Source organism: Medicago sativa, chromosome 8 (genome assembly GCF_051527215.1).
Source record: "Medicago sativa cultivar Bolivia chromosome 8, Bolivia_mono, whole genome shotgun sequence".
NCBI classification, from domain to species: Eukaryota; Viridiplantae; Streptophyta; class Magnoliopsida; order Fabales; family Fabaceae; genus Medicago; species Medicago sativa.
In genome coordinates, this window is record NC_140756.1 from 10,700,878 (window position 1) to 10,714,082 (window position 13,205).

The 13,205-nt window shown below is 33.9% G+C and overlaps 1 long non-coding RNA gene and 1 pseudogene across 2 annotated transcripts; one reads left to right on the forward strand and one right to left on the reverse strand.

Moving 5' to 3' along the window:
- The first annotated feature begins 631 nt into the window (after positions 1–631).
- On the forward strand, positions 632–4,881 carry LOC146896860 (F-box/FBD/LRR-repeat protein At4g26340-like; annotated as a pseudogene). The gene is made up of 4 exons (XR_015021549.1): positions 632–1,174; positions 3,532–3,981; positions 4,145–4,299; positions 4,482–4,881. The product of XR_015021549.1 is annotated as an F-box/FBD/LRR-repeat protein At4g26340-like (transcript).
- Positions 4,882–8,290: 3,409 nt separating this feature from the next.
- Positions 8,291–10,548, reverse strand: LOC146896861 (uncharacterized). Its single transcript, XR_015021158.1, has 2 exons — positions 10,416–10,548; positions 8,291–8,501 (listed from the first exon to the last, which is right to left on the reverse strand). It is a non-coding gene; the product is annotated as an uncharacterized LOC146896861 (long non-coding RNA).
- Positions 10,549–13,205: the final 2,657 nt, after the last annotated feature.

Below are 13,205 nucleotides of genomic sequence, written 5' to 3' on the forward strand. Positions count from 1 at the left end.
AAGGATAATTAAACAAACTTTGTTGTAACAGGGACTAAAATTAGAAGTAATTTTTTTTTGTAAGGACTAAAAAACCTATTAAAATTAAGTAAGGACTAAACTTCAAAGTTCCCAATTTTATAGGGACCAAAAACATATTTAACCCAATATAAAATGAGTTTTTTGTTACAAAAGGGTTAAAAATGCTTAGATGTCAAATCATTAAAATGAGGCATTATTAGGTTTTTTCTGGTTATTACTTTTCATAATTGGGTTTTTGGTGGTTATTAATTTTCATGATCTCAAACAAACGGCCCTTAATTTTCATTCCACTATGATTAAAATTTGTTGGAAAAAACAGTTTTATAAAATATAACGGAGGATCCGAGTAATTTAAAGATAAATAGAACATTTTATTTTTTTGAAAATATTATAGAACAATTTTATTGAAAAAAGGTTTTATTGAGGAAAAAGATTTGAAAAAAATTGTGAGAAAGATTTGAAAAAATTATTATTATCGTATAGTGTGTATATATTGAGAGAGGAGTATAGTATCAACACAGAAAGCGTTTCTCTCCTACCAAAATAAAAGTAAGGGTTTCTCCCTCTCTCTTTTACGGCAAATCCCACTTGTTCTGTGGTTCCCATCCAAACTTCTTCACCTTTTTGCGTTAAAGAATAAAGAAATTACTAGAATGGCAAGAGTCCAAACGACAATGTCAAAGTCGAACTCCGAAAGACAAAAATCATTAGAAGAAGAAGACAGGATTAGTAGTTTACCAGATAATGTGCTAAACAACATCCTGTCATGCCTCCCTACTAAAACCGCTGTTGCCACTGGCCGTCTATCTCGTCGATGGCAACACCTTTGGAAACATCTCCGGGTGCTGGACTTCTTTGATTACTCCTTATACTTCAATAACCCTATTGAACTTAGAAGCTTCGATAATTTGGTGACCGGTGTGCTCGATCTCCTCCATAATCCCCATAGTATTCAGAAGATGTGTCTCCACTGTGCTCACTCCGTCATCAACGACAACAATTTCCATGCCCATTCAGTTAACAATTGGGTTCATGCCGTCATTGGGCCTTACCTTGAGCAACTAGACCTCGATCTCTTTATTGACGACGAAAATGTACCCGACTTCAAGCTTCCTCAAAGCCTGTTCACTTGTCCTAACCTTGTTTCACTCAGGTAAGTGCTTCCGTATTATATTTCTAGTTAGGTTTTAAATATCGGTCTCGGTCAAGGTCGCGGTCACGTATAGGGTTTTGCAATTTCGGCAGTTACAGGTGTTGCTGCGATATGGATTGCGGTTGTCGCGGTGTGAATTAATAACAACATTGCACAATTCTTAAACGATGATAGTAACTTCAATAACTAAAACTAGAGAAAGATTTGGAGTTCTAAACTAGATAAGGAGATAACTTATGTAATTTATGATCAAACATCTATTAAAAATATGATTTTCATCTATCTCAATTGAAAAAATATCTGAATTCTATGTCTATTGTTATGAACGACAATTTTTTGTGGTCGTAACGGAGTTTCGTCGCGGCTGTAACAATGTTTCATTGTGATTTTTGTTCACTTTGTAAAAACGGTGAAAAAGGGTAACGTTCGCTACCTATACCTTTTTGTCGCGGCCTTTTTCTCGGTAACGGACAGTTTTTTAAAACCTTATTTTCTAGTTTTTATATTGACAGCGAAAATGTACCCAACTCCAACCTTCTTTTTATTTTTGGGTTTTTTCATTACTAACACAACCCTTGTATCAATACGTCGACACCATTGTTGGGGCTAGTATGAGACAGAAAAACAAAGTTTAGGGACGAACCAATACAATTCGAATTTTAAAGAGTCTGAGTTATAATGATTTAGAATAGAATTTGATACAAAGAATTGTAGAGAGCAAGAGTTTTAAAGAGAATAAGATAATTGTTTAAATGTTGACAGATTGGAAAGGAGACACTCGGCTAAAAAGGTAAAATAAAATTAAAATAAGTTAATAATCTAATACTTAATTACTTAATTCCTATCACAATTTGTCCCCAAGGATGAGCAGAATTTCTCTTGAGTAGACCTTAGTAAACTCCCAGGCAAGAACTATGACATGAACGACCACAAACACATCAATATTAGCAGCAAACTTCCAAGTGCCATGCTTAGGAGGCAAGTCCATCCATTTGAGCACCATATGAGTAACAAAGAACGCTGCACCTATTAAACATCTTCCTATGCAAAACAGCCACATATTTTTTTCTTTTGTGGCCTATCGCAAATCTTGGAGTAGCAGAAGTTATGGAACTTCCTTCATCACTATCAAGGAGTGGTTGATCATTGAGAAGAATTTCCTTGAGACACACATCCTGATTGATACAGTAAATATCCATCTTCTATAAATTGGTTATAATGATAGGCTTCTTTGTCATGACAAATAATAGTAACACTCTAAGTTAGTGCACCAAATGTAAAGTTTAAGGTCTCATGTGTTTTGGATAGCTTAACAAAACGTTCCAATTTCAATATGTCCAGGCTTAGAAAATTTTGCAAACATATGTGATGTATTTATCCAATCCAGTTAAGCAAATGCTCACACAGTGCATATGATATAGGGTTACCTGAAAATCAAGCATGAAATTTCGGTTAGATGCAATTGGAGCTTACTAAAAATCACTCCGAGATTTCTTTGTATAGTCATCACCGAACATCATCGAATCAGAGAAAAACTGTGGTTGTAGATATGTGGAGAGCAGAGGCTGGCATAGCAAAGGTTAGGATATCGGTAGATGCTTCTTAATCGATATCCATCACAAATATCTAAATATATTTATGGAGCAATTGATCTCCTAAAGTAAAAAGTTCACCACAGGAGAAACATAAACCTTTTTCCATCTTGTCTCCCACTTCTAGGGAACTCGTAACGCTGGTTGCGGCTTCCATAAAAATCACCATAACACTCAAAATACCAATTCAGTCGGGAAAATGGATTATAAGGATGAGCTGATAAATTCAAATCTCAAGAGTGGGGATTCTAATGATTTGGAATATAGAATCTGATACAAAGGAGAAATTATACAAATAATTGTCGAGAGTGGAGAGTTTTAGAGAGAAAAAGGTAATTGTTGAAATGTTATTGATTGCAGATGAGGCACTAGCTCAAGTATAAATACAACCCTAAAGGATAAGGGTAAAATAACAGATTTAAAATAAGCTAGTAAACAAATACTTAATTCTTATTACATAATACTTTGAAAATATATACGTAATTGAATGCAATCAATATGTCAAGTATTGTCCCGAATGTCTCGGTATCCAATATGCCTTCGATGTGACACACCAAATCCTTTTTTTGGGTTTTTTAAATACATGAAACGCTTAAACACACCTTGTCAACACTGGTAATTCTTTGCAAATATGTAAGCAATTGAATGTAACCAATATGTTAGTTAGTGTCGTTGTCCGACACCAAAGTGTATATGCCTTCAATCTTAAGTATCATTGTTAAATAGTTATGAAATGTGATATAACATTATTTGTTTGTTCCTCAGTATTTGCGGTGGAATTAATCTAAATGTGCGAAGCACTACGCCAATAAATTTACCATCACTGAAGATGCTGCTAATTGACCTCCTCAATAACGTGGAAGTGCCTCTTTTGAATGCACTCCTCCATGGCTGCCCAAACATCGAAGCTCTGGATCTTCACTTTTTATCTGATAGCTTGGAGAATGTTTGCCTCCCAGCCTCCTTGAAAAGGCTGAAAATCCAAATTCATAATGAGTTTGGGGCTTCGCTTCAAATAAACGCGCCAGATCTTGAGCATCTTAACATATACCAATACAAATTCATCGATGTTTTAAGCATGAACAACTTTCACAATGTGGTCGAAGCAAGTCTTGATCTCTTTCCTCTGTCGTATGATTTTGTCGATCCTTTACTCAAGCTTCTCAACACTCTCTCCCGGACAAAACATTTAATGTTGAGTGGTTCAACAACCAAGGTAAAGTTTTATTTTAGTTATTTGATGTTTGCTTCATCATTTATATAGTAGAGTAAGTTAGTAACTAACTAACTAATGAAAAATTATATCTCTAATAATCATGATTTATTTATAGATAGCTATAGTTTGGTACTAATTGCTACTTGATAATGTGGACGAACGGTGGCTGTTTGGTGAACCCCGTGATCTATTTTTTTCAAGAATTTTGCTATTTGCTTCGTTTAGAGCTCATTCTTCCCGGGTTTAACTCCAATTCTTTGCTTTGCTTGCTTCGAAAATGTCCTGTGCTTCAAGTTCTCAAAATTCAGAACAACAAGGTTTGTTTAATCGAAGCTTAATTTGATCTACATAACTCTGATGTGAAATTAACCAATTTTTATGAAATAGATTACTTGAATCAGAAGTAACATATTATTGAACAGTACCCCACCCAATATATAACATGATTAATTCATTAGTATGAATATTGCATCTTATTCAAGTCTTTTTTTGCCTACAGGAACAGTCACCAATTTTAGGATGGGCACCACAGTCAAGTGCTCCTAATTGTCTCGTATCCCACCTGACCTTTATTCAATTTAAAGGATTTCAAGGATTTTCAGATGAGGTGTCATTTGTTCAGCATGTTTTGCAAAAAGGATTTGTTTTAAAGAATTTGATTATTGCTGCTGATATCTCCTTGGACCAAAGTAAAAAATACGATATTCTCAAAAGATTATCAAAAGTGCCAAGGGCCTCAGGAATGTGCCGACTTACATTTGACTGAGTTGTATCTCCAAGATTATCAAATCAAAGATTGCTAATATTGGGTTTAGTCTGGACTATTAGTAGTTGATCGAATCTTGGTGTTTCTCTACTTGTTGATATTATTCTCATTGCAACTAAAGCCTTGTTATTTTGTGACATGAATTAATAACTAGTGTTCACTTTGATGGATCTTAATCACCTTTGTTAATCAAGTACTTTCTTTTGAGTTTTTATTGGTTAAACTACTCTCGGGATGATTTCGGGAAAATATGATTCGGGAGATATAGCAATCCTATAAAACAAACGCAATCTTCCAACTAATGCTAACCAGGAGGAACATTGTAAATGTGAACTTAATATATGAATGTGTATTTGTATTTCATCAAACTTTTTTCAAGAAAATAATTAGGACCTGGTACACAAGGTTCAAAATTACAGCCAAGATGGCTTGTTGGCTAAGGCTTTGTTTGGGAGTTTAGAGGAGAGGGGAAGGTGGGGTTTTACGGGGTGAGAAATATAGAGGAAAATGAAGAAATCTTTCACTTTTTTTTTAAAGCATAATTTTAGAGAATGATAAATTATTACTTATGATTCATATATTTTTAACATTAGCATAGATTAAATTTGAAGAATTCATATAAACCCTCCAAAACTCTTCTCCAATATAACTTTTTAGTTCCTCGAAATGAGGAAAGGTTTTGTATCATGAAGAAAAATTAACCCCCCCCCCCCCAAAAGCCCTCTCCTCCCAAAGTGGTATTTTCCACTTACTCTTTCAATTTTTCCAAAACGCTCTCCTCCCTTCCCCTCCAAACTCGCAAACAAAGCCTAAGTGAAATGGTTCTTTTCCTATTGAGGAGAATACATGAAAGTCGTTGAAATATTGTCTTCTTGCCTTTAAAGGAAATATTGGATTGTATATTTTTTTCTTCCAATTTTATTCTTCATTTAAAAAAAATTACAATTTTTTTACCTTAACAAATTATAGAATTAAATTTAATATTTTATGTTTTTATTATTTTTAAAATTATTTTTCTATTTCTTAGCACATATTTTTTTATTTGGCACTAGCGTTGTATCATGCACTTTGTCCCATCTATTCGCTTATTTTACTGCACGATCACATATTTTTTGTAAGCAATATTTCTGACTTTTAAATAATAACAAGTTATTTATTAAAAAAAATAACAAGTTCTGTTTATCTTTTGCCAACAACATAACAAATATAATAAAAATTCTTATTTTTTTTCAATATCATCAATAATATATCATTCTTAAAAGCAAATTTATTTAAGGGTATAACTGGAATAATGAAAATTATAGCCCAAGAAAACACGTGTATTCCCTTTATATATTATTATAGACAAGTATCTGAACAAAATACATATATTACTTTAATCATATCCACTAAATATTTCATTTATTTTTTAATTAATTTACAGACTTAAATATGCAAATATTAAGCGTTTTGGTTTTAATCCCTGTAAAAATATATCTTGGATTTTAATCCTTGCAAATATCTACATTTTTGCTTTTGCTCATTGTTGTTTTGGATTAATACTTGCAAAATTGATTCATATTGGATTGATCCTTGTAATATGTAGAATGTTTATTTTAGTCCCTCAAATAAGGACTAAAATGAATATAAAAGGACTGGTTTTAATATGAATAGATTTTAAAGGGACAAAAGCAAAACATCTAGGACCAAAGCAAAAGATTATATACTTGCAAGGACTTAAACCATTTTTTTTAGGGTTAATTATGTTTCTAGTCCCTATAAAATAGCGACCTTGTAAGTTTAGTCCCTACTTAATTTTAATAGCATTTTTAGTCCCTAATTTTGTTTTTCTGCACTGAGTATTAGTCCCTACTCAATTCAAATTTGTTTAATTTATGCTTAAACTCTTAAATTTTTGAACAATTTTTTGCAAACATGTTTAGAACATTACTAAAAGTTCGTCCGCAAAAAATTATCGCAAAATTTGATTTCTACATCCAGATTTTATTACATTTTATCTTTAACTTTTGTCGTTTTAAAAAATTCATATTTAATTCATTTCATGTCAGAAAATTCTAAATTTTAGTAAACGAACCTTTCATAGTGTTCTAATCTTGTCTCAAAAAAATCGTTCAAAAATTTAAGAGTTTAAGGATAATTAATCAAACTTTGTTTTAGCAGGGACTAAAATTATAAGTAAATTTTTTTTTATAGGGACTAAAAATGCTATTAAAATTAAGTAGGGATTAAACTTACAAGGTCGCTATTTTATAGGGACTAGAAACATAATTAACCCCTTTTTTTTAAACTACTAAAAACCAAAATGCTTGACCCAAGAGCTCTTGGATGAGATTATACGAGTTTCTTCTATCTTAACCAAGGTTCGGGGTTTAAAATTCAGTCTTGGGCATACAACAACGTTAAAACTCTTAGGGAGAGTTTGTCACTCATTTAAGTCTCACATGGCTCGATGGATAGTCATTGCAGTTGCGCACAGAGGATGCCCAATTTACACCAAAAAAACAAAACACTTCATATTTTTAAGGATTGTTTGCATATTTAAGCCTAATTTAAAATTACATTTGGATCAAAAAGTTATAATATTTTTTTGTAGAATTGTTTTTTAATTTTTGATGTTTTTCTTTTTTTTTCTTTATTTCAAAATTGTTTATTTTATTTGAAAAAAATGCTCAACAAACTATATATATTACTTTGGAGAATGATAACCACATAGCAAACTTTTCTATCTCCTTTAACTAAAAAAAACTACATATATTGTTTTGATATTATCCACTAAATATTTGATTTAATATCCTAATTATTATTTTTAATTAATTTTGTTTCAATAAATTTAATATTTTTTATTTTAGATTTTCAAAATTAGCATATTTTATCTGGCATAAATATATCAACAATGTAAATTTATTACGTTGATACAATCTACTCAATATATCATTAATTATATAGATAATTTCTAATTATTTATTGTTTCAAAGTATTGAGTATCTATTTTATTATTTTCTATTTTCAAAATAAATTTTATATTTGTCAAAAATACCCCAGCAACAAAATTTATTACTTTTACTATATCCATTAAGTATTTTCACTTAACAAGATAATGCTTGTCGTCCTAATGGATTTGGAGCATTTTTCTATCAATTTTCCTAGGATATAGTAAGAGAAGATGTTATTGCTGCAGTTTTGGAGTTTTTCACCTCCAGCTAGATTTTGCCTGGATTCAACTCAAATATTATTGCTTTGCTTCCTAAAACACCTAATCATGTTCGCTACTTTTGAGATAAGTTATTTGAAGATGAAGACCTAAAACGACGAAAAATCGGAGAATTTGGGCTCATGAATTGACCTCATGCGCTTAGCACATGTGCCATGTGTAACACCCTATTTCTAATAAGCGGTAAAACGCGCGAATATACAAACATATTCTAGAAATAGATGCTACGTCTTCGAATAAACCACAATACATACATGCATAAAGATCATGTCACATCACATAGTAGCGGAACATATATATATATATATATATATATATATATATATATATATAATACATAAACAACTCCCAAATCTCAATATAATAAAAATATATCCTCCATATCTCAAATACAACAATATCTCAACTCCAAAATACATAGTCAATAAAGTAACATGCAAGAACTATCCTAGATCAGAGCCCTAATCTAGACACTTGCAAATAAAGAGGAACTCCACTCCTCGGCATCATCAAGCAAACAAACTAAGCATCCTGCACTCCATCTACCCGTCCATACGGAAAGGTAGATGGTAAACCACTGAGGGTTAGCATTACATCATCATAATCCATATAAGATTAATAAGAACTTTGAAAAATGAAAGATATAATCAAGGATAAAGAATGACAATTCATACATAGTTCCTCAATATTCACAACATATAAGCAATCCAAGGTCATTCAATATCATTATATCAAGTTCATATCCACAAGTGTATCATACACATATCACAACCTCACTTTGTCAATCAACAATTAACAATTCAATCCGCAAGTACAATTAGCAATAATCAACCATCAACACATCTTAATGCAATTCAATCCACCAACAGTTTATGCAATGTCTCTAGACTCATCTAGATGCATGTGGTACCAAACACCTTCAGGTCGTCACCTTCGATGCAACAAAAACATCGTAATCACCTCTATTGGATATAAAATCCACCACCATCAGTCATGTATGCATGAACATATGACTCAACTACAAATGCATATGTTCACACAAACAATAATCACCTCACCATCACCAATACTTGTATATATGCAATCATTAACAATTCACCACCACATATCATATATACAATCACCAACAATATTCAAAAATTCCACAACATGTAGTTGTCACATAAATACACCACCAATCATCTTTACATAACATATAATAACTCTCCATAAAAGATTCACCATCAATTAATTCTCAAAAGTCATTTCTAGTTAAGTTCGTCTCTCAAAATCACAACATTAAGTTAATTGAACATTTGGGTCAAAACCAAGTAAACAAGCTCAAATGCCTATGCCATGTATTCTCACAAGTCACATATGCGTGTAAAAGAGATTACATAAGCAATTCATCGGCCAAACACGACAAATTCAATAAAAACTCAAAGTTCGTCGCACTTGATCATTTTTCACAAAAACTCTCATTTTCAAGCAAAACAAGTTAAGACTTGATGGAACCAATCACAACTACTTTTTAAAATCATATGAACAAGAGCCTAGGCCAATTATAAACAAACAAGCCTTAATTCCAAAAATTAGCCTAAGTCGTTTGAGGAAAATCCCAAGTTTCAAACCATTTGAAAATTCGAACATTCAACAAAGCCAAGTATGTTCCAGTTGAAAAGTAAGTGAAAACAGTACAGGAACACCTTCAAACGGTCGCTACGGACCCCTACACGATTGCCCCCGACCCCCCAAACATGGAACAACGGGCATGTTGCCCTGTGCAGGCCGCCTGGCGCCAGGAGTGCAGCGCTGGGCGCTGGCTCTCTGAGTGTGGGCGCCTAGCACCCTAGCTCAGGCGCAGTGCTCCGCAACGTGCGTTTTCGCGCGTTTTGGCCGCGGGTTTGTGCCGTTTTCGCCCCAAAATCGGATGTGTAAAACCCTTCAATGTCAAAAGTGATCCGAGGCATAACCCGAGGCTCCAACACATCAAACTCACATGTTTCGTAGCATTTGAATAAGTTATACAAACCTTTGAAAATTCATTTTCTCAAAACAACAAGTTTCCTTCTCTAGTCAAAACCAATTTTCACAACAACCATTTTCAACAACAACCTAACAATTCTCATCACCAATTCATAATTAATGATACCCAATGTATCAAATCAAATCAACAACAACATGATTCAAATCATCAACAACAACAATTGAACATGAATCCATTCATAATTCAACAACCACAACTTCACAATTCATCAATTTCATCCAAAAACATACTATGCTCATTTCTACTCATTTTGACATACAAATTCAACAACAACAACAACAACAACACAATTATCATACTAATCATGTTCTCAAACATAACAACAACAATTATGCACGAATTTACATCAATTAAAACCAATTCATCAATTTCATGAAAATGGGTAAAAGAGAAAAGTTATGAAATTATGAGTGAAGCCTAACCCTCTTACCTTAACTCTCCACAATCACTAGCTAGTGTCTCACTTTAGCTCCAACCCTTGATTCTCTAGCCTCTTCTAGCTCTCTCTAGATCCTTCTCTTCAAAACCCTTTTTCTCCTCTTGTGTTTTTCTCTCTAACTCTCTCTAATTGTGAAATAAAATGAAATGAAATGTTTGTAAGACCCCAATTTCACTACCAACTAGTGTTTATATAATCTCTACTCAATTGGGCTCAACTCACAATGTTTTAATGGGCCTAACCCATTTCTATTCTAACCCAAAATGTTACTACTCGCTAAACGGTAAAATACAACACTAACGGTCACTTAACGGTAAACTAAATAATTACCCCACTCTCCAACACTTAGTAAAATAACACCCTCACTAAGCACTAAAAATAACCTTCATCAAAATTACAAAATTACCCCTGCCCTCAAAATGACCAAAATACCCCTGAGTCCAAAATGACTAAAATACCCTTCTAACACCGAATTCTACGATTCCCAACCAAAATACACACAGAGGCAAATAATCACATAAGAGCACATATAACAAACACAAATAAATAATTAAAATATATCTAGCGAAAAATCGGGTTGTTACACCATGTGCCTAGCACATGAGTCATGCACCTAGCACATGGGAGAAGCACCTAATCTAGGGTTGCACATAACCCTAAACTAGGTGCAACCCTAATATTGTATTTATATCTTTTTACTGATAACTATATGTCTAGGAAGTAAGTGGTTGTTAACTAGCCAAAGATATTGGAATGATTGTTGACCCTAGAGGTAGGTACTTAGTGGCTAAAAACTATTAAGTTGGGTGGGTGGTGCTCTACCGAACCTAGGAATTAACTAGTTAGTAATTAGGAAAACAAGTGCCTAGCTGAAGGAAATAAGTTGTAATCTAATATAACCATTCTCTTGAAACCCTTAGTAAGGTAGAAGTAGATTAGGACTGCCCGTTTATAGAACTACTAAGAATGTAAAGATAATGTGTTATGAGTGTTCTAAGATTCATAGATGGGCAGACCTATGGGAACCTTGACCTTCATTGCCTTGGGAAACACTGGAAAGCCAACTTAAGTTTATGTTTCAATTACCTTTGAATTAGCAAGACCCCGCACGTAAGGATCACTGTGAGATCAGCATGTGCAGTTAGCCATCGGAGGGATAGACCAAAGTAGGTTAGTAATGTCCCAACGGCCTCATCACTTGATAGTCTACCTAAGATAAATAAACGCGACATTACTGTTACTTAATATCCAATAATATATACAGAGGGGATTCAAAGAATCATAACTGCTGCTTATTATTCTGCAACCAAAAACAGGTAAACTTGCTTTGTTGCAAACAGATAAAAGCCTAACTTTTATACCGTCAACTTACCCAAAAAAAAGTAACGCGAATTGTTTGGACGAAACGGCAATCCGTGTGGATACGATAATTTACTTATCACTTTATTACTTGGTAAACGATTTGGTACAATTGTCATATCCGGCCATCAAGTTTTTAGCGTCGTTGTCGGAGATTGTTGATATTTTTTACTAGACAATTTAAATTACTTATTTCATATCTTTAATTTCTACGCACCACTAAAAAATCATTGTGTCTAGTTTATACTTCCAATTTAGACAGGTGACAACTTCATCAAAACCTCATCAAATATATGAGATCATCATCGCATTACTCTGGGAGATTACGGAAGGCTGGATAATCTGGATGAAATCTTTCTTGGGTTCCAACCAGCAAACCCCGTGGTTTTCGATATTAAGAGCAGTGTGCTAGTAAACTGGAAAACTAACCAATTTCAGGTAGGGGGTCAGGATTGCAACGCTCATTTGACATTATTTCTAGACACATGCAGCACGATCAACCCACCAAAAATATTGAAATCCGATAAAAGACTCATACTATTCGCCTTTTCTTTGAAGGGAAGAGCGAAAGACTGACTAGACGCACTGCCAAGAGGAATCATCACCACATTGGATCAACTTAAACGGGTATTTTTGGACAGGTATTTCCTCCTGAGCCTCACCATGGGCCTCATCCTTCTGCTGGTGAGCCTGCTCATACTGAGGTTGATCATACTGAAGCTGATACGCCTCATGATGATGATAATACTGCGTCGGATCCACTATCTGGGATGCACCCGCCTGTGATGATGATCCCTCTGCATCATTACCCTTAGCAATCCCTGTGGCCCCATGTCTCCGTCTACCAGCCTGAGGAGGGCGTGAAACGACCTTTCTGGCCTGTGCACTACCTGTAGCAGACCTCCTCCCTACCCTAGAAGTTGCGTACTATCACTTGAAAATCTGTTATACTTGCCACCACAAGTTTTGAACCAAGGTTGGTGGGAAGCTTTGAACCTACAAGCGAAATCCAATCTAGATGAAAGTGTACTTTATTGTTGTTGTCATGTACTTTATTATGTTGGCTATGTCATACACTTTATTTCATAGGTGGAAGTGTCTTGGTTTTATGACTTACATGTGGTGAAAGCACGATTTTTACTATAATTACTTTCAAAGTGCTGCAACTAAAAAACTTCTAACCAAAACTCATGCGGATTTAGCTAAACATCTATTTTCAAATACTTTTTCTATAAACCTTATATAGGCCGAATTCTCTCCATTTTCAACTTAAACCCTTCATCCTCGCACCGAATAAAGTCTTCACTCAACTCATTTCCTTCTTTTTCTCCTTCATGATACTCCTCAAAAGTCAAAACCCCAAGCTCTCTCGATGACCTCATCACGACGTCACACTTTCCCCACAGCACTGAAAAAATTGCA